Below are 19,290 nucleotides of genomic sequence, written 5' to 3'. Positions count from 1 at the left end.
CATCACAAAGTGCACTGGAATCATAACCATGGCTGAAAAACACATTTATTTTTAGCCACTTCACCTTGCAGATTTTCACCACATGCAAATATGCAGCCTAATAACTAGTAAAGCCTGGTAGTAAAGCCAGAAACAGCTCTCCTGCTATCACCGCTCTCCATATGCTCATCTTAAGTCCTAATCATAATGCAGACCAAGTTAACAAAACTTAAATAAAATGTGTCACAAACTTCTATTTCCAAATGATATCACTGGGCTAGGGATCCTCTTGCTATCACGTTGCCAATGTGAGAAGCAATCAGTCTGATTGGTGTGAATATATGAGTACTGCCATGAGAAATCCTGCCTGGTAGATACTCTGTCAAGGTAGAGGGGTAGAGGTAGAGGTAGCGGGACTATATGAATGGATAAATTGAGATTGAATGTCTGTTCAGTCATCACAGAGATTTTTGCTTGTCAATAAGCACCTTGATTACTGCCAGAAAAAAAACATTTTTCTATCTTTCAGCCCAAAAAATGACACTATAAAATTGAACTAATGGTGTCCACACGGCCATTAAGTTGGTATCAAAGCTTGAGTGTGGTGGTGCTCCCTGAGGTAGGAATAAAAAAAAATAAATAAAAAAAAAAAGAGAAAAAAAAAAGCAAACTTGCTGCCTCATAGAAAATTTTTCTTTCTTTTTTTTTTTAATAACTTGAGTGACTGAGTACAATTAACTATTGTGGTTATAGATTTTAGAACTTTTACAAACTTGATAACCCAAATTATGCTTTAAGGTTGTGGAGGAAGCTTGATGTGATAAATTCCACACAAGTTAGAGAAGATACTGTTGTTTTATTGTAAAAATACATGATCATTTCAAGTTCATCTTACTAAAAGTAAATGATGAATTGAGTGAAAGGTGGAATATGAAATTCTGGTGCATGACATATTTTCAATACTATGGAAGAAGAGTACGCTGTGTACTTTGGTCAAAGAATAGTGTGGATAGACTGAAAATGATCACAAAACCGTAAAGAAATAAACTATACTTGTAATGGATTCCAGCATTTTCAAAATAAAGACTGGAACATTTTGTTTAATCCTGACTGAATTAAACATTTGATGGATTTTCCACCTTACAAACAGGACATTTTCTTCTCCTAGCAAAAGTAGGGGTCTGGCTGATAAAACCCAGAACTCAGAGATTTATGACTTGTTTTCCAGTTCCACAGGTCTTTACAAAGGTCAGCTCTCCAACCTGTGGGAGGACTTCTCAAGTTATATCAAAGATCTGGGAAGTTTCTGAAATTTAATCTTCTGCCAGTCACAAATATGTCATTATTTGCCTCACAAAGAACGAAATGTTTTATGGATTTCAAATGGAACTCATCACCCGAACGTTGTCTACTTTGAAGCTGTGTCCTCCCTTTCTAAACTTTGTTTTTCTTCAACTGATAAACCCCCCTTCCTACAGGTTTAAACTCCTAACGGAGACCAGGACATTTGGACAGACTAGAAATGTTTATCTTTTATTCCAAGGTCCAAGATCTGATCCCACCACGTAGAAGACACAGACTTTGTAAGAAAAGAGTCAATGATTCGGTTTTTATTATTTCAAATTGTTCTTTTAAATATAAATATACACGTGTGTGTTTTATTTTGATAGTGCATAACATGCAAATAATCATAATCATTTTGTACAAGGTTTAATCAACAAGCTTGATTAGTTTGATCTTAAACTTTATTAACATGTGTTTATCTTTTCAAGGTATCACCGTTTTACTATTTCTATTGTGTGATTATTGTCTTGACAATGTTCATTGATGATTTTAATAATGTTTCATTTAAGGCTTTAATAACTTGGACATACAGATATATTTACAAAATGATTAATTTGATACTCTTTACAAAATGATCAGAGTTTAGCACTGAACAGACTACATCTGTTATCTGAGCTGACCACCAAAGTCCTGAATGCTCATTGGTCAAAATAATGGTCCCACATCCTTCCATGGGGCGTGTCATCACACTTTTGAAACAAAGTTTTGGGAGTCTGTCTTCAACTTCCCCTGGAGTTGTACCTGAATCTTTTTCAGACATGGCTCCTTTCTTTCAGAGGTCCTAGAGACATGATTTTCTTAGGTCACTTTTTTGGAACGCCAGAGAAAGAGATGAGGCATGAAGAATTAAGTTTGCTGTGATGTAAGAACATCCTTAGATACCAAGTTTGGGGCCTGCATTATGCATGATCTATTTTGCTTCTTCTTTTGGACTGATTAACTCCGTAGTTCATGCCTTTTTTCCAGTTGGTGCTCCTCTTTTCAGTTATATTTCAGAACCAGTGCACAAAGTTTTTCCTTTTCGGACTGATCCAAAGCTGGACTCTTGATCTTGTGCCATACCACCGCAAGCCATTCACTGTCTATCATCCTCAACACCACCAGCCGAGCCGGGGGAGAGTTTGCGTTAGTAGAGCTGCCTGATCCAAACCTTCAGACCACAACGTGACAAATCTTTTGGTCGTCTTGGGAGTCCACCGGGATTTAAACCACCTGGATCAACTTCCTAATGTGCCCGAGAGAGTCACCACAACGGTTGTAAGTCGGCTTGATCCAAACAGAATCGTCTAGAGACTGATTGATTGATGACTGATTGATTTGAATAACTTGAATTAATTAATTTATTCAATTAATTAATTTAGTACTCTAATGGTGTCCACACGGCCATTAAGTTGGTATCAAAGCTCGAGTGTGGTGGTGCTCCCTGAGGTAAGAATAATAATTTCATAATTTTATGTAATTATTCAAATTAATACTTTTTTATTAAACTTTTGTAATGATGCTAAATCTCTACATACTGCTTGTGGAACAAATAGTTTTAGGATTTGGTGATGTACTGGGTTTTAAACATGCAATCTGATATGCTGGCTGTATAAAGGTTGGCTTTATGTTTTGTGATTGACATGAGGTGGTCAGTCAAGATAAGATTATGCTTGGTATCATCTGAAAGTGCAGTTTTACTAGTTTCATATGATACCCAATATGTTGAGGTGGAGAAAACGGCCCATGTGTTGTGTTTTGTTTCAGGTGCTGCTCATGTTGATGGCATCATTATTTTTTGCATTTGTATTTGGAAGTTGTTATAAAACAAATACTTTGTTGACAATATGCACTTGAAGTGTTGATTTAGTGGCGTTAGAATTTCTTGTTTGTGAAACATTAGAAATTAAATATCCCTACATCACTAACGAAACTTTTTTTTAAACACATGAACTTGTGCATTCAGCTGCTGGACCCGATACTGGGTCCAGCAAAGAAGTAGTACACGAAGGGGTTAAAACCATTGTTACATTTTATAGTGAAGAGGCATTAGTAGCACCACTGACGGAGTCAACTGGAGGCTTGTAAATTTGCATATCAAGAAGCAGGGGATGGATTATAAAAGTTGCATATAGATGTTTTTGTATTGCATTCTTTTACAGCATCATGCTGCTTTTTCTATTGGCTTTCTGTTTATTTTTGGTTTGCTGGAGTGTTTTCTCCTGCTAATTTGATTAAAATTATCATAAGAGGTCACCAGATTTTCATTTTATTGTAAGGGTTTTGATGCAATGCATACGAAGAAAAGTTAAAATAAACAACTTCACCTTTTGATAGAGTAGATGACAGTGGGAAACAGTGCGCATCAGAGTTGTGATTGAAAAAATTCCTAATAGAGATAGACGTGCTGTAAAGATGTCAACAAATTTGAGGTAGTAGTTTGCAGTTGCAAAATCCAGCTTTCATTTTGGCAAAGTTACGTTCCTTAAAGAATTAAACAAGGTGTGCTGAAATAGGTAAACATCTAAAACTTGCAGAACTGTGGCTCTCAAGGACCAAACAAGGACTAAACCCCAGCTTTAGGCTTAAACACCCATACTGTCCACTGATAAGCTCATCAGTTAACTGTCCTGTCTCGGTTGTAGGGTTACAACAATCTGGTCCAGTTACTTAAATACCCTTACTCTGCTGACAGAAATCTGGGCTGGCTAATCCATACACTTTTTACTCTATCAGAGTTCACAATCTAAGTCCTCATTACATGTTTGACCTTCTATTTTATCTCTTGAAAGAAGAAGAAGAAAAAAAAAAAACAGTGTTTTGGCCCCAATAGTCTATTCTACTTGTAATTGATCTCAACCACTTTTCAAACCTGGATAAGCTCAGCTCATTAAACATAATTATGGAGGCTACTCTAATCTAAGGATTTTTATTCTCCATGATTTGTGGAAATGGTAATGAAGTGTAAGGGTTCATGTCTGAATAATAAATTGAGGAAACGGTATCTATCTATGTATGATTTTCAGGCAACAATCATTCATCAAATCTACTGTACATCAAGGTTTATGAGTCTCTTGAGAATCTGGTAAGAGTGATGTCCTGGCTGAGATTTTTCAGATGAAGGATAGTCTTATGATGCCAGATGACATCATCAAAGGTATGTCACTGTTCTGGATCTTATTCTTGATTTGTAATCCTCATATAATTAGTTCATACATAAAAACATGTCTGTAACATTGGGTTCATGCACTTGAGTTTAAGATTTAAAATTAGTCACACTTGTTTTTTTTTTCTCCTCTACCAAGTAAATTCCTGTGCTTGTGCATCTTCTTTTTCCTAGCATGAAGTATATAAAATTCTCTCCTAGAAATGTACCCTTGAGATAAAATAAACACAGATCCAAAGCAGCGAGCAGGAGTTCACCATCCTGTCCACAGTAAGGTGGAGATCAAAGGCAGTCGTTCCTCCTCAGTGCCTGGGAGCACATGCTTTGATCCTCTATTGGCTTGACCTCCATTCGACCTCATGATTTCAAATAAAGGCCTTTGTTCTCTTTCTCAGACCTCAGGAAGGACAGAGACGAACACAAACTAAAAAAAAAGTTTCAGGAGCAGGAAAGAAGAGCACAATTCAGTTTGGGGCAAAGTGAGACATTATGTCTGGACTGGAACAAGAACATTTCAAGCCTAAAGGAAAATTATTCAACTCTGTAGAAATATATTACAGCAAGTGTCAGACTAGATGATACTTTTTTTTTTTTTACTTGTCTCCTGTACTCTCACCACTTTCCCTGATTAGTAGTACATCCTTAAAGCCCGAAACCACATTGCTGTGCTACAGTAATTTTTGCACACCAATCAGCTACTAATCAAAAATCACATGTCTGTTTAATTAGGTAATTGATATGCATTTAAATGGGTTTCAGTGGTATGTCAAACAATAACCTGTGATTAGCTGACTGTCAGCTGTTTTCATCTCTATTGCTGTTGAAATAATACGGTGTTTCCATTCTTGCAAAAATGTCATCGAAATATATATTAACCCTCTAAGCACCAAAGTTGCAAAATTGCTAGAAGCACAAGGCCAGACTTACAGAAAGAGAGCTTAAACCTGTTACCACTTTCCATGAAGAAAACTGCATTTGAAAGACACCAAACAGTGCCGGTGATGAAACGCTCATAGTTGGTGATGCAAAGTGGATTACAGAGAAAGAACGCAACACAATGAAAATCTTTTTCACTGTTGATTAGGCTTTTTTTTTTTTCAGTTATAAGCCATCTCTGACTCTGGACGGGAAAATTTGCTTCCTGAGTATTACGATTGGTCATCTAATGACAGTCAAAGCGATGCTTCTGTTGGAAATCTCTGTGCATTTGTCCATAATAACAACATACGTGAAATGACAACTTCAAGGCTTTATCTAACCGAGGTTGAGGAGGCAGAATTTGAATATTTAGGAGACTTTCTGGATGTGCTCGTAGAAGCAGAGGTGTAAAATGTAGCAGTATAGATATCAGATGAAACTTACAGTTTTGGAATCTGTGTGATGTGTGCTTTCAGAAGAGGTGTTGTTTGTTCATGTTCATGCTGTCGGGTGGACACAGGGAGCCAAAATTTGTGTTTACATATTTATTTCAGACTTTGTGTACCTTTTAATTGTTTGCTGTCTTAACTGTGTTTGGTTATCATAAAAATGTTTTTACTGAGCTCAAAATTCACAAAATTACAATTTTCTGCCATTTGCATGGCTTTTGATGGACAAAGTGAAATGTTGGTTCTTTTTTTTTTTTAAGTGCCAGACAGAAAACACCTCTTCATTTTAATAAGACCGCTCTCTCCTGTTTACATCAGATGCACCGCTACAGCAGGACAAGAGATGATGGAAGAGGCATTGATGTGAAAGCCTCTGCATGTGGTTTCTCTGTGCTCAGATCCAGTGAGCACGAAGTGTGAAAATAATAATAATAGTAATAAAACAAAAAGAATAAAAAAAACATGTGTTTAATGTCTGATTAAAAAAAAAAGAATAAATAAGCCGTTATTGTTTTAATTTATTTTAGTGAATTAATGTGTTAATGCGTTAATGTGACCAGTCCTAATATATAAACCCAGATATATAAGTCAACCTGCCAACCTGTGACGATACAAAACGAAAATAGATGAGTAATTTTACTGCCATCATTAACTCCATTTGACATAACATTTTTTTGACATTTTCAGTATGCCTTCAAAAAACTTTGGCACCTAAAGGGTTATAATAATAGTTACGTTAATGGATTAGATTTATATATAGCACTTTTCAAGGCATCAAAAGCATTTTACACTGTATCCATTATTCATCCACTCCTTATTCACATTTAGCGATGGTAAGCTACATGTGTAGCCACATGCCCTAGCGCAGACTGACAGAAATGTGGCAGCAAATCTGTGCCTACGCCCTCTCTGACCACCACCGAACATTCATCCACATTCATACACCAGCGATGCTGACACTGGAAGCAAGGAGGGTGAAGTGTCAATGACAGATTGACTTGGGAGCTGGATTCGAACCACCAACCTTAGACTACTGCCTTCCCCTCATTAATTTGTATTTGACATTCCTGATCCCCTTTTCATGCATATTTATATTTAAACTTAAACAGTATATAGGAATCATTTAAAGTTTTTACCATGTACAACTTTTTGAGATTTTTTTCCCTCTTCATACACACCCTGAACATCAAACCCAAACAGAGCCCCCAAAAGGAACAACTGTTGGTGTACCTGCACGTCATGTCAGAAAAAATAAGTTATGCAGGCTAGCAGTGAATTTACTTAACAATAACAGTAGTACATAATTCTACAGGTGTAATGTGAACCCTATTCCACAACTGTGCTTATGCATTACCCCCCCCCTTAAGGTCCATTTGTGTCAGGTACTCTGCAGATGGACTCTGGCCTTGGTTCACACTGCTCAAGTCAGAATGGAAGAGAAATATTCATACTTTCCAGACAGATAGACTGATGATTAATTCATTGGTTTTAGAATGGCCCTACTGACCCAGGACTGTGGGAGACGAAGCCTTTCTGTTTTCTCACCCCTCATTAACGTCCAGTAACACACCCCTTAAACTGGTTCATTTTTGCATGTGTTTGTATAACTGATTAAGCAAGGTTGTGAAGGTGAGTTTTGGTTATGAATATTTTTTATGCAAATGTCTTCCACAAGTACTATCATTTGCCTATCGTCTTCATATATCTATTTACTTTATGTATAGTGATGTGACTGCCATTGAAAGTAGCAACTGAAGCACCATTTATTAGCTGGTAACCATCATAGGTCTCTGAGCTGTATTCATTACAATTCACATTGTACTACCTTATCATTATTTAGGTAAAGAGATGTGGTGAATGTTGTCATGACATGGTATCTTGTACAATGATGGTGAGATATATAACAAGGGTTCATAATGGGAATAGAAAGGACAAAAGGTGAAGGGTTTTGGACCTAATGTTAACAGAAATGGAGGTGAAATCACACTTTCTTACACTCATGTTCTTAATATTCTGGATCTTGGTAGATTATTCTTTTGGACTAGTATCATCTAAAAGCAAGTATCATTAAAATATATTAATTTCCAAATTAATAAAGTGTTAAAGTCAAAGTTTGTCAACACTTTTTATATGTCTGCATTACTATGAGCTTAATCTCTTTATTACATAGCCTGTAATAATAATATGCACAAATATCTATCACAACTACAAGGACTCTACGTATACTCTTGACCTCAAAAGAACAGTGGCGGTTCTAGGAATTTTTCACAGGGGTGGCCAAGGGGTGGCTTAGGGATTTCCAGAGGTGGCCACATTAAAAATGTGCATGAAAACATGCACGTTTTCATATGCAATAATATTCAACCAATATATGCTAAAATCATTCAAATATCTTCAAAATATTTTAAAGCAACATTGTAAGGCCCTTGAATGTAAAAAATATTGTACTAAACTGTAAATAAACCAAGTATCTGCAGTCATATCAGTAAAAACTATAAAAAGAGCTGAAGACAGGGGCCTTTTACCTAGAAGTGGGCTGTTGTGAAACAAAAGATTATATGGAATGGGTAAATGGAACTGTACTTGTAGAGCGCTTTTCTAGTCATGTGACTACTCAAAGTGCTTTAACATGACATGTCTTATTCACCCAGATATTGTAACATACGTGGTGCTAGTAACTAACATTCAGGCACATATAGGGTTCAGTGTCTTGCCCAAGGACACTTCGACATGTAGTGGAGTGGAATCAAACCTCCAACCTCCTGTTTAGTAGGCAACTGCTCCATCCACTGAGCTACAGCCACCCAAGATGTTGGCATCATGATATCTGTACTCCAGAAACCATTAAAAAGCGTCCAGAAAAATATTCGCTGAAATAAGTCTTTTTTTATTGTTTGTAAATATTCATGACAGAAATACTTTACAATGACCACTTACAATTGTTGCCATGACATAAATTCATACTATAAAAGACTAAACAAAATGACATAGCTGAAATACTCCCATTTCCATTGTTTTAGCTCAATGCTAACCAACTAAAAAGGTTAGCTCACTCAACCCTGCTAACAGAGCTTCTGTATTTATTAGATATTAAATCATGAACATATATTTTTCATAATGAAATAAGAAGAAAAATAGGAAAATGTGATAGAAAACTTGAATCCAATGGGACCAAGAAACAATATAAGCTTTCTACAAAAGACCAAAAGTGACAAAGCTGAAATCCTCATCACATTTTCCAATGTTTTAGCTCAATGCTAACCAAATACAATACAACTAAAAAAGTTTCATGGCTCACTCAACCCTGCTAACAAAGTTTAATGACTTGTGCTTTCCTGTACACACCTGTTGCTGTTTTTTTCAGTTTGTTATCTGTCAAATAATGACATTTGTAGTCTGTTACTCACAGAGCAGCATTACTAACTTAAAACAGCATGATTCGCCGGTTTGCATGTCGACTGGCAAACTGTTTAACAAAGTCATCCATATTGAGCACTCTTGCCCGTCTTGCTTCAATACTCAAAATGCCAAGGTTGCTCAAACGGTCATTGTCCATTGTTGTTCTGAGATGAGACTTTATCAGTTTTAGAGTGGAGAAACTTCTCTCACATGAGGCACTGCTAACCGGAATGACAACTGCTATCTTCAAAAGCCTGAATAGCTCATGAAATAGCTCCAGAAAAACTACACACTCAAGAGTAGTAGATGGTTTTGCAACTCCTTTTTGTCCCTTTCTTTCCAATAGCTTCTGGACTTGATGGATTTCATGCTTCAGGTCATATTACTTCTACTAATATTAGATGTCTGGCTGTGTGCCTCTTTGAACAACAAATGACAACATTTTTAGGCTAGTCATTATCTATAAAGTTATTCTTTCAGAGAGTTTGTTGACCTGTTTGATCCAATTACATACTGTTTTTAATGTCAAGCTAAGCAAAAGTTAAGCTTAGAATAGTTTTTATTGCCAATAGATATTTTTGATGATAGATATTTCCCATATATATCAACTTGTCAAATGATATCAGTTCTGCTGCTGCCCTGCTCAGCTTGAGCAGTGAGTACTTCACTCTTAAAAATAGTTAGGCATATTCATGAAGTACAAGAGCTTGAAAGGCGATCATATGAGCTACAAACTTCTCAGGTTAAAAAAAATAAACAAACAAAACAGCATTCACACATGAAGAGGAAACTGGTGTGACATCTTTGGACAATCCTGTTTTTTTTGTTTGTTTTTTTTTTTTTTTCCACACTTTCTTACTGAAAATTTCTCGTTTTATCAGTTCATTTTTATTGCAAGTTATTTGAAAAAGCATTTAGTTACACATGTCCCGACATGTTTAATAACGCGCATTTCGCGCTGTTGTGCTTTAGCATGATGCACTTCAGAGCCACAGCCAGTGTTACTAGTTTGCCAAATGCAGTACAAGTTAGTATCTACTAGTGTGCCTCTAGAGAGAGAGTGGCGCCACTGGAAGCTCAAAACACTTGCCGATCACGTGGTCCATGTAGCCTCCAAAAGTTCCAGGAAGTGCTTGGCGGCTAATACAAAATAATAAGAAAACTACGATAATCGGTGAATAATGATCAATGAAGGCTTTGCTTTGCAATATTTTTATAGTTGTGTTCATTGATATGAATCATGTTAAGTTAACTAAACCTGTATGACATCAACAGCAATGTAAATCGTAATATTTTCTGTTTTTTTAACTTTATCTTTCAGACCTGACTGAGGCATACCAACAGGTGACGACAATGATTTACCAAGTGACTACACAATAAATCTAGGCTCACAGCATAATGATAACTGTTCTTACAGGAAATCTATATCCAATAAATAAAATTTAGATCCCAATTCATTTCAAATAAATGGGTTATCTATTCTTACTTATTAGTATCTACTTGTGTGAATTGCTTTTAAGTCTTAAAACTTATTTTGACTGAGGCAGACTGATAACTACACAAGTCTGGACTCACAATATAATGTGTTATTACAGAAAATCCATGGCAAATAAATAAAATTTTTATTTCAATTCATGGAAAATACATGGCTTTCTATCACTATTTATTAACTATCCCAAGACTTACTCCCTACATTTACATAATAAATCAGACAAACACCCTTTGTTTTCCAAATGCATTTAATACCTAAAAGAATTCCTTTACAATAGCATAAAACTCGACTAGATCAGCATATCTAGCCATTTCTTTTCTCTGCTATGCTTGAATACAGTCTTAACCATGGTATGCTGTGCTGCATGGGGATGCTCCAATCGCTCAGAGAAAGGCGTGCGTATGTATGGCTTCCCCAAAGACAGGGACAGAAGGAAAATATGGATGGCCAAAGTCAGCAGGATACATTTGACCACCATCAGGGACTGTGAAAACAAAAAAATATGTGCGGTAATCATATTAAAACAATGCATTTACACATTTTCAAAGACCATATCATTGGGAAGTTTAATATTTTTAAATTAAACACAGAGAACACATCACAGGGAGATTTATATGGTTGAGGTTGCAGAATGTAGAAAAAAAGAAACGAAACAACACTTAAAAGTGGCCAAACCAGGAAGGTGAAGAAGAACAGTATCCCAGTTAACGTCAGGCAACCCCAGAACTGCTGAAAGTTCTTCAGGACAATGCTGCACGAGGGAAGGGTGATATACTTCCCTTAAGCATCTCTCTGCTTCTCTGCTCTCATCCTGCACACTGGGAGAGTGCTGAGTGCTGTCTAGTGCAGCAAATGCACTCAAGTACAATCAGCCACTTATTTTGTATATGTATATTTTGTTAAGTTCTTAAGGTTAACATGTTTGTTACATTTAACAGGTTAGGTTTTATAGTTGCAAAGATTGTAAACATATATACTAAGAGTATTGTGCTATCTAATACTGTGTATTCATTTTCATATCTTTGTCCATAATGCCACAGCCTTATAAATACATTAAAATTAAATAAAAATGTAACTACAATCGCTCTCCCTACACATTAACCTCGCTATCAACGGCATTGGATCAATTTATATTGACGAACAGGATTTACATTCATCAGCCTGTGGCATCTGTTGCTATCAGTGTGCTAGCATAAACTTTTATCGGTTTATAATCTCTAAATATATTAATCTAGACGGGGACAATCCGTCAACATATTTAATTACTCCTGTCAAGTTGATTTCGATGCACAACTGATATGGAAATATGACTATTAAAACATCTTACCTTGAAGAAGTGTAGCTCCGACAATCTGCTCCATTGAAATACACTGACCGTCGCTTAGCTTTTGCTAACTTCCGGGAACTTTTGAGGGGCTCCATACGCCGCCGTTGTGTGAAAAAACTGAACCATTGCAGTGAACGGAGATGGCGCCACTCTCTCTCTAGAGGCACACTAGTATCTACGTTTGCTGAATGGTAGACTCCTCCCTCCGTGCTAAAAGTCGGGCAAAAATCTAATTTGTCAACAGGCTCACCAAAAACAAACCCAAGGCACTCCGGAGGAAAAAAAAAAAAAATTTTAAAGCCTTAATTGATCATGGCAAAGCAGTGAAAACCGACGCATTGCGACCCTCTGCCATGATCAATTAGGGCTTTAAAAAAAGCCTTTGGTCTATTTTTGGTGGACCCGCAGACAAATTGGATTTTTGCCTGACTTTTACCACGGAGCGAGGAGTCTACCATTCAGCAAACATAGATACCAACACACCCCAGCATCCAAACGAGTTTTACAGTACAAGCTAGTGTTACTAGCCAGAAACGTAAGCACTGTAGTAGGCTTAAACGTAAAGCAAACATTCAAAAAAGATTTATTACAGCAGCAAACCAAAAAGTAGCAAAGGACAGACTGGGAAAATTGACTTACCATGAGTAAACTGTAGATAAAAATAAAAAAAAAACTGCTGCCGCCCGCCGATCCTGTGCACCTGTTGCGTCCAAGTCCTGTCCGGCCGGTAAATTTCTGGAAGCTCAAATGGATGCAAACCAATGAGCTTCAAAGATCTTTGGGGTGGCATCAGGGGTGGCCAATCAAACCTTGGGGGTGGCACCGGCCCCCCTAGCCACCCTATTGAAACCGCGTATGCAAAAGAAAGATACAATATATAAGATTACTACAGAAGTGACAGTATTAAGATATGTGTTACAGTAGATAATTTAAATCTAAAAGAAAACCACATTATTTCTAGGAAAAACTAGAAAATAGTAGCAAACTTAATCCAGAAATTGGTAAAGTGATTTCTGATGTCTAACTATGCAAACGTAGAAGATAAATAAGTGAGCCTGAGCAGTTTTACAGATGTTTTAAAGGTACAGAACAATGTGTAATAATTACTGTCATCTAGTGGTAAAGATGGTCATAGACATTACTTCAACTGCCAAGCACAGTTGTGACTACAATGGCCATCAGTGGCCAAAATTCTTCCAGACATAAACTTGCTTTCATCTGCAAATGGATCCAATGAACTCAGATGCAGCGATGACTGCACTACAGGTAACTACTTCAGAATTTTGTACATGTGTACTGTCTTCTTCCGTGTTCTTTGTAAAGCTTTACTTTTTTCCCAAACGGTGCTTTAGCACCTATCAAACAGAGCCAGTACGGCAGTTTTAAGACTCAGAATGTTCTCACTTCACACAGAGTTGTTTGTCCATTCAGACACAATAATAAAAATGGTGGTGCAAATATGCCAGCTGTCATGTATGTGGACCCATGGCAGGTAGATGGCTCATTCTACAAGAATAAAAATATAACAACTATTTAAGTAAAGTTATTAGGAACAAATAAAAATATTTTCAATAAAATCAGCAAGTATCTGCTGTCATGTGACACTTTGTAAGTGGAAAAATTTGCCAACGCACTGAAGTGAACAATGATGTTTTTATATTTTTGTTACATGGTCATAACTACTTGGGATTTGAATTATGTTTAGTTTGAATGGAAATGCTTGGTATGCTTTTAGCTGAGCTTTTTCCTGTGATTTTGTTCCTACATGTTAGGATTGGTGGCTATTAACATGTGCAAAGATCTGTACTGCATTATTGCATGATGCACCTGCACAGGGGGCCCCTTTGATGAAGAAGTTACACATGGTCCAATTTTCACACAAGCCTTAAAGGTACAAGGACAACCAAGTCAAACAAATAAAAAAATTATGCTTGCTGATTGTTCGATTAGGGGAAAATTATGCAATATTAGGCCCATGATATGTGAGTGACATAACACTTAAACATATGTTTTTTTTATTTCTGTGTGCAACTATAACTACAAATAAATGTTTCTGGTGGCCGTTGAAGAGTCCTGCACATATGAATGGAAAAACTATTTACCATTATTTGACTATTGGTAAGATTTCAGCCAGGAAATATTCACTTAGGCTCATTTTATAAAATTTGATTAATTTTACCTGACAAAAATATTTCTTTCATCTGAAATTATAACTGCCAACCAACAACCAACAAAAAACAACCTGAACTGGCACCTAGCACTCCAGTTATGAAAGAGGAAGTGACTGTTATAATTTGGTATACCATCAGAATTACTTAGAATCTTGAATTGAAGTCAAAATTCCTATATTTAACCATTCCAAAACGTCCTTTTTTTTTTTTTTTTTTTTTTTGCAATTACTGGGTAGATTTTTTTTTCAAAGATATTCCACATTTTCATCCGAAATTCCGAACATCAAACACTTTGATGATGTCAAGCCATCCTGTACAAGTTTAAATGAAAGAGGCTAAAAAATGTATAGTTTCACCACTCACATGTTTTCTGTGTTGGACAAGGTTGTTAGATTACACTGCAGTGTTTTCATTTCTTCGAATGTATTAGCTATCTTTTTATACTACAAAGTCCTATTTTAGCTTCATATGTTCATAAAACAATTTTCCTAAATTGTTTTGACTTGTTCCTAAGATCTTATAAGAGACAAATCTAATGCTTTGTCAACTGTCTGCTATTGGATGTAAGAAGAAACAGATGGGGAAGCTAAATTGGAATCCAATCAGTCCTGGTGTTTTGAGCCATCTGTTGAGAATAAGATGACATCTTCACATTGCAAAGGATAGAAGAAAGGATGCTACCGGTTGTTGTCATGGTCTCAGGCTGAAGGGAGTCTTTCCTAGCTGCATCTGAAGGCAACTAATCTTCAGCACTGATCATTTAAGCAGCAGTCTTTCCTCTTTCCACAGCCAGATCGTCAGTTTTTTCTTGTATGTATTCAGCCGTGTCTAGACTTTTCTGGTTCTCTCATATATGGTTTGTTTTTTTCCCTCCTTGGATTCCCGAACCTGCCTGCCTTAGCCTTGCAGTGTTTGTTTTTCTCATCTTGAGCCTTTCCCAATTCTTTTGGAATTGGGACTGTCTTTCGGCTTGGATAAGGATTCTGGACCAAGCTTGTTTTCTCTGGATGGATTGAGAACACCAGATCTTAAAAATTGCCTGACTGAGTAAAGTATTTAGTTCTGTTCTGTTAATTATCCAGCTTGTATTCCAGCTCTTCACCTGCTATCCTGCCTACCGCGGCCTTCTTGAATATAACCTGTCAAGATCTCAACGTACCTACTGGTACTCACCAGTTTTTCTTACATCCACAGAAGCGCCAGTCATTCTTTAAATACCTGCTTAAGTTGTAATAAAATCATAGCCAACCAGTCCTGGGGTATCTGACTTTCTGTGGGTCCAGTCTGCTGAACAGCTGCAGGTTGTAATCAGCCTGTTCAACACACAATTCTCACACTTGCCAGTAATGGGAGTGAATCCCTAAATATAATGATTAGAAATTTTAAGTCTCTTGTTGTAAATATCTGTCACTATATAACTGATTTAAAATGAGGAAAAGGTAGTACATTACCACCCCTTTCCAAGTATCATGTTTTCATTTAAATTTTATCTTGCCGAGGTCATGAATAACAGCTGCAAACGCAGGTTGTCAGAATGGAAAAATTAGTGCTATACCTACCCAAACACACCCATTACTGACATCTTACTGTGACAGATTTTCTTTTACAAGTTATACATTAGATGGTATCTGACAATACAAAGGCATAAACAAAAAGAAGTTTCATTAATAGTTTAACATATATTGTGAGGTTCGTGCTATTTAAAAAAAAAAGAAAAAAAAAAGCATTTTGGAAAATGTAGACATAGTTTAGCCCATTTTCACACAAGCATACACTCAAAGGCTGATGTAATTGATACTGAAACAGTGAAGATATTCAGTACGACAGATGCAAGGGTTCAACACTGGTACAACTGCCTGATTTGCATGAACTGCTGCTTGCTTGTCAGTCATTAAGACATGCTCAAACTCACAGCACTCTGGCAGATGTAAAAAGTCCCCCAACAAGGGAGGGCAATCCTGCTCATGTATTATAGAAAAAATGGAGCAACTTGTTTGTGGTGTCTTTCCTCATATGTAAAACTATACTGCAGCATGACAAGTCTAGGAAATCCTTGTCAAGGCATAAAGCAGGGGTATTCAACTAAAATTTAATGAGGTCCAGTTGGAGAAAATTTCTTGAAGCAAAGGTCCGGAAGATCATAATGTCTAACTATTTAGTGTGATATATATTTAAGTAGCCTAGTAGTTGTATCAACATCTGCATGTAATCAATACCTGACTGTCAAATCAAATGAATTCAGTACAATTCAAAAACTTTTTGACAATATTTATTGTCACGTAACATAGAACTGAACATATATGTATGACTGCATATATGTATAATTTTCTCTCATTAAGTAAATAATAGTAGGGCTGCATTTCAAAATAAGAGAAAATAAATAAAATGTGAAAATTGTGCTTGTTCAAATAAAGTGCTTAACTTCAGAAAAATAAAATAAAGGGAGCAAAAGCTTGAATTTCCCTTTTTCTGTTTCACATCTTGACTCAACAGTCTCAACCAATTTTACAGATAATAAATCTCAACACATCTTAACAACTGAACAGTATCACTTTCTTCCCCTCTTATATCCCACTCCCCCACTTTTTTGCTCAGTGAGAGAATTGAGCTCTAGCTTGTCCTGCCAGGATTTTAAATCTGGGCTTGAATGGAGTCAGGGCCATTCTGATACACATGTGGAGGTGCTCATTGGTGAGCCTGGAACGATATTTAGTTTTGATTATGTTCATCGTGGAGAAAGCTGCCTCGCAGTTGTATGTGGAGCCAAACATGGTCAAAATGTACAGGGCTACTTTCCTCAGACCTGGGAAAGCTGTCTCAGAGACCATTTGGAGCCAGAAAGTGGAAGGGTCAGTTCTTACAAACTGCTCTTTCAGGGCCACATCTGCTTGGAGATCAACCAATTGCATCTGGAGAGGCACAGCATTTACCCATTTAAAGTGCTGTGTGACTTCCTTTGAGAACCCCCTGACATCTGTGATGAGAAATGGGTTCTGAATGAACATGGTGAGCTGCTGTCCAAAGCTGAAGCTGTCAAAACGGTTGCTGAAGTTTACAATCAGCTTATCAATAAAGCCAACAAAAGAAGACACATCTCTCTGTCCCTGAACCTGTTCCTGCACTGCTGGGAAGTGTGCACAGTCTTCCAGCAGGTCTTCCTTGAACACCTGAAGTTTCCTCTGAAAGGAGCGGACAGCTGTCATCAGTTCACAAATTGAATTGTCCTTGCCCTGTAGCCTCAAATTCAGTTCATTCAGATGTGAAGTGATATCAACCAAAAAGGCCACATTATCCATCTGTTTTTCATTTTCTAAAAAGAGAGAAAACTGTGTTGCCTTCTGACTTCTTAGCTCTGCCAAGAAAGCTGCTACTTCCCTCCTGATGGACCAAAAGCGCTCTAACACCCTGCCTTTGCTGAGCCATCTCACATTGTTGTGCAGCAAAAGATCATCAGCATTGGCATAAACTTCTCTGAGGAATTCCTTAAGCATGCGATGCTGGTAGGAAGAAGATGCCCTGAGAAAATTGATCATTTTCATCATTGTATTCATCACTTCAGCATGCTCATCTGACAGGGAGGCGCAGAGGACAGCTTGATGAATGATGCAATGGTAAGCTATGAGCTCAGGATTGTCCTCTTTCAGTCTTGCTACAGCTCCTTTCTCTCTCCCTATCATAGCAGGGGCTCCATCTGTGGTTATTGAAACCACTTGTTTTGGCTCTATTCCTCTCTTTGTTAACATCTCCTTAATGGCCAGGTAGATGTCTTCTCCTCTTGTACTTGTCTGAAGGGGAGTGACACCTAACAGGTCTTCACAGAACGCTTTCTGGTCTGTGTTGAAAAACCTGACGTACACTAACAGCTGAGCATTGTCACACACATCAGTGGACTCATCCACAGCTAAGCCTACACATGGTGCCTTATGCATGGCTTCATCTAGCTGGGTTAGCACATCCTGAGTTAATATTTCAGTTTTCTTTGTGGCAGATGATGCTGACATGGGTATTTGCTTTATTTTATCACAAAGCTCTTGTTTTTGTTTTCCCTCAAGTAGCGTTTCAGCTACTGCACTCATGCATTCTTTGACAACCCCTCCATCAGTAAATGGCTTTTTGTGTTGACCCAAAATCCAAGCAACTCTGAGGGAACACTCATGAGCACGTTGTTGGGCAGTGAACGTGTGGCTCAGGATCCTGGTGGACTGGTCATATTGGGCTCTGAGACCACTTATTTTCTGTGATCTCACTTCAGATTTAAGTGGGTATGTTTGTTCAAAACCTTTATGTTTTGTTTCATAATGGCGTTTCACATTGGCACTTTTAATAAGTGCCACGGTTTCGGAACATATGAGACACACTGGTTTAGTGCTCCCAGTGGGAAGTACGAACAGAAATGAGTCCGTCCATTCCGGATTAAATGCTCTATTTTCGCTGTCCACTTTTCTTTTTTTGGAGAGCGCCATTTGATCCTTATTTTTCTCACCCTTTCTCCGTCTCACTCCTGTTTCAACTTTCTCCGGCGCTGTCGCCTGTATCTCTCCTTTTCTCCGTCTCACTCCTGTTTCAACTTTCTCCGGTCGCTATCTTTCTTTGTCTTTCTACCGTCTTCTCATGTGTTACTTGCCTCTAACTCTCTCATCTATCTGCACTGTAGAGTCGCAATGTTTACCGCCTGGAATGCACAAACTTGATTGGCTGAGTAGTATCACGTGGGATGGCTTAACTCGCATGCAATTGGTCTGTGCGTTTCCTCATTCGTTAAAACCACTACCGTAAAGACTACAAACGTTACGCCAGTTAAAATAGAAGCGCCCTGTCAGGTTTTAAATCATAACCTTCTGTTTTGGCTGTTGGTCCGGGTCCGTATGGGACGGCGTCGGGGTCCGGACTCGGACCGCGGTCCGCCAGTTGGTGACCTATGGCATAAAGCAAGATAAAGAACATTCCTGCCTGTTCAGCCACAAAAGTCATTCAAGTGGATATTTTAATTTTCACTTGTTTATGAGTGTAATGGGCAAGTTCATTCATGCTAAATCTAAAGGGCTAATTTTTCCGAACAATAAGAC

This window comes from Melanotaenia boesemani, chromosome 12 (assembly GCF_017639745.1).
Source record: "Melanotaenia boesemani isolate fMelBoe1 chromosome 12, fMelBoe1.pri, whole genome shotgun sequence".
Lineage (NCBI taxonomy): Eukaryota > Metazoa > Chordata > Actinopteri > Atheriniformes > Melanotaeniidae > Melanotaenia > Melanotaenia boesemani.
The sequence above is the reverse complement of the archived record's forward strand: the minus strand, read 5'-3'. Positions refer to the sequence as shown.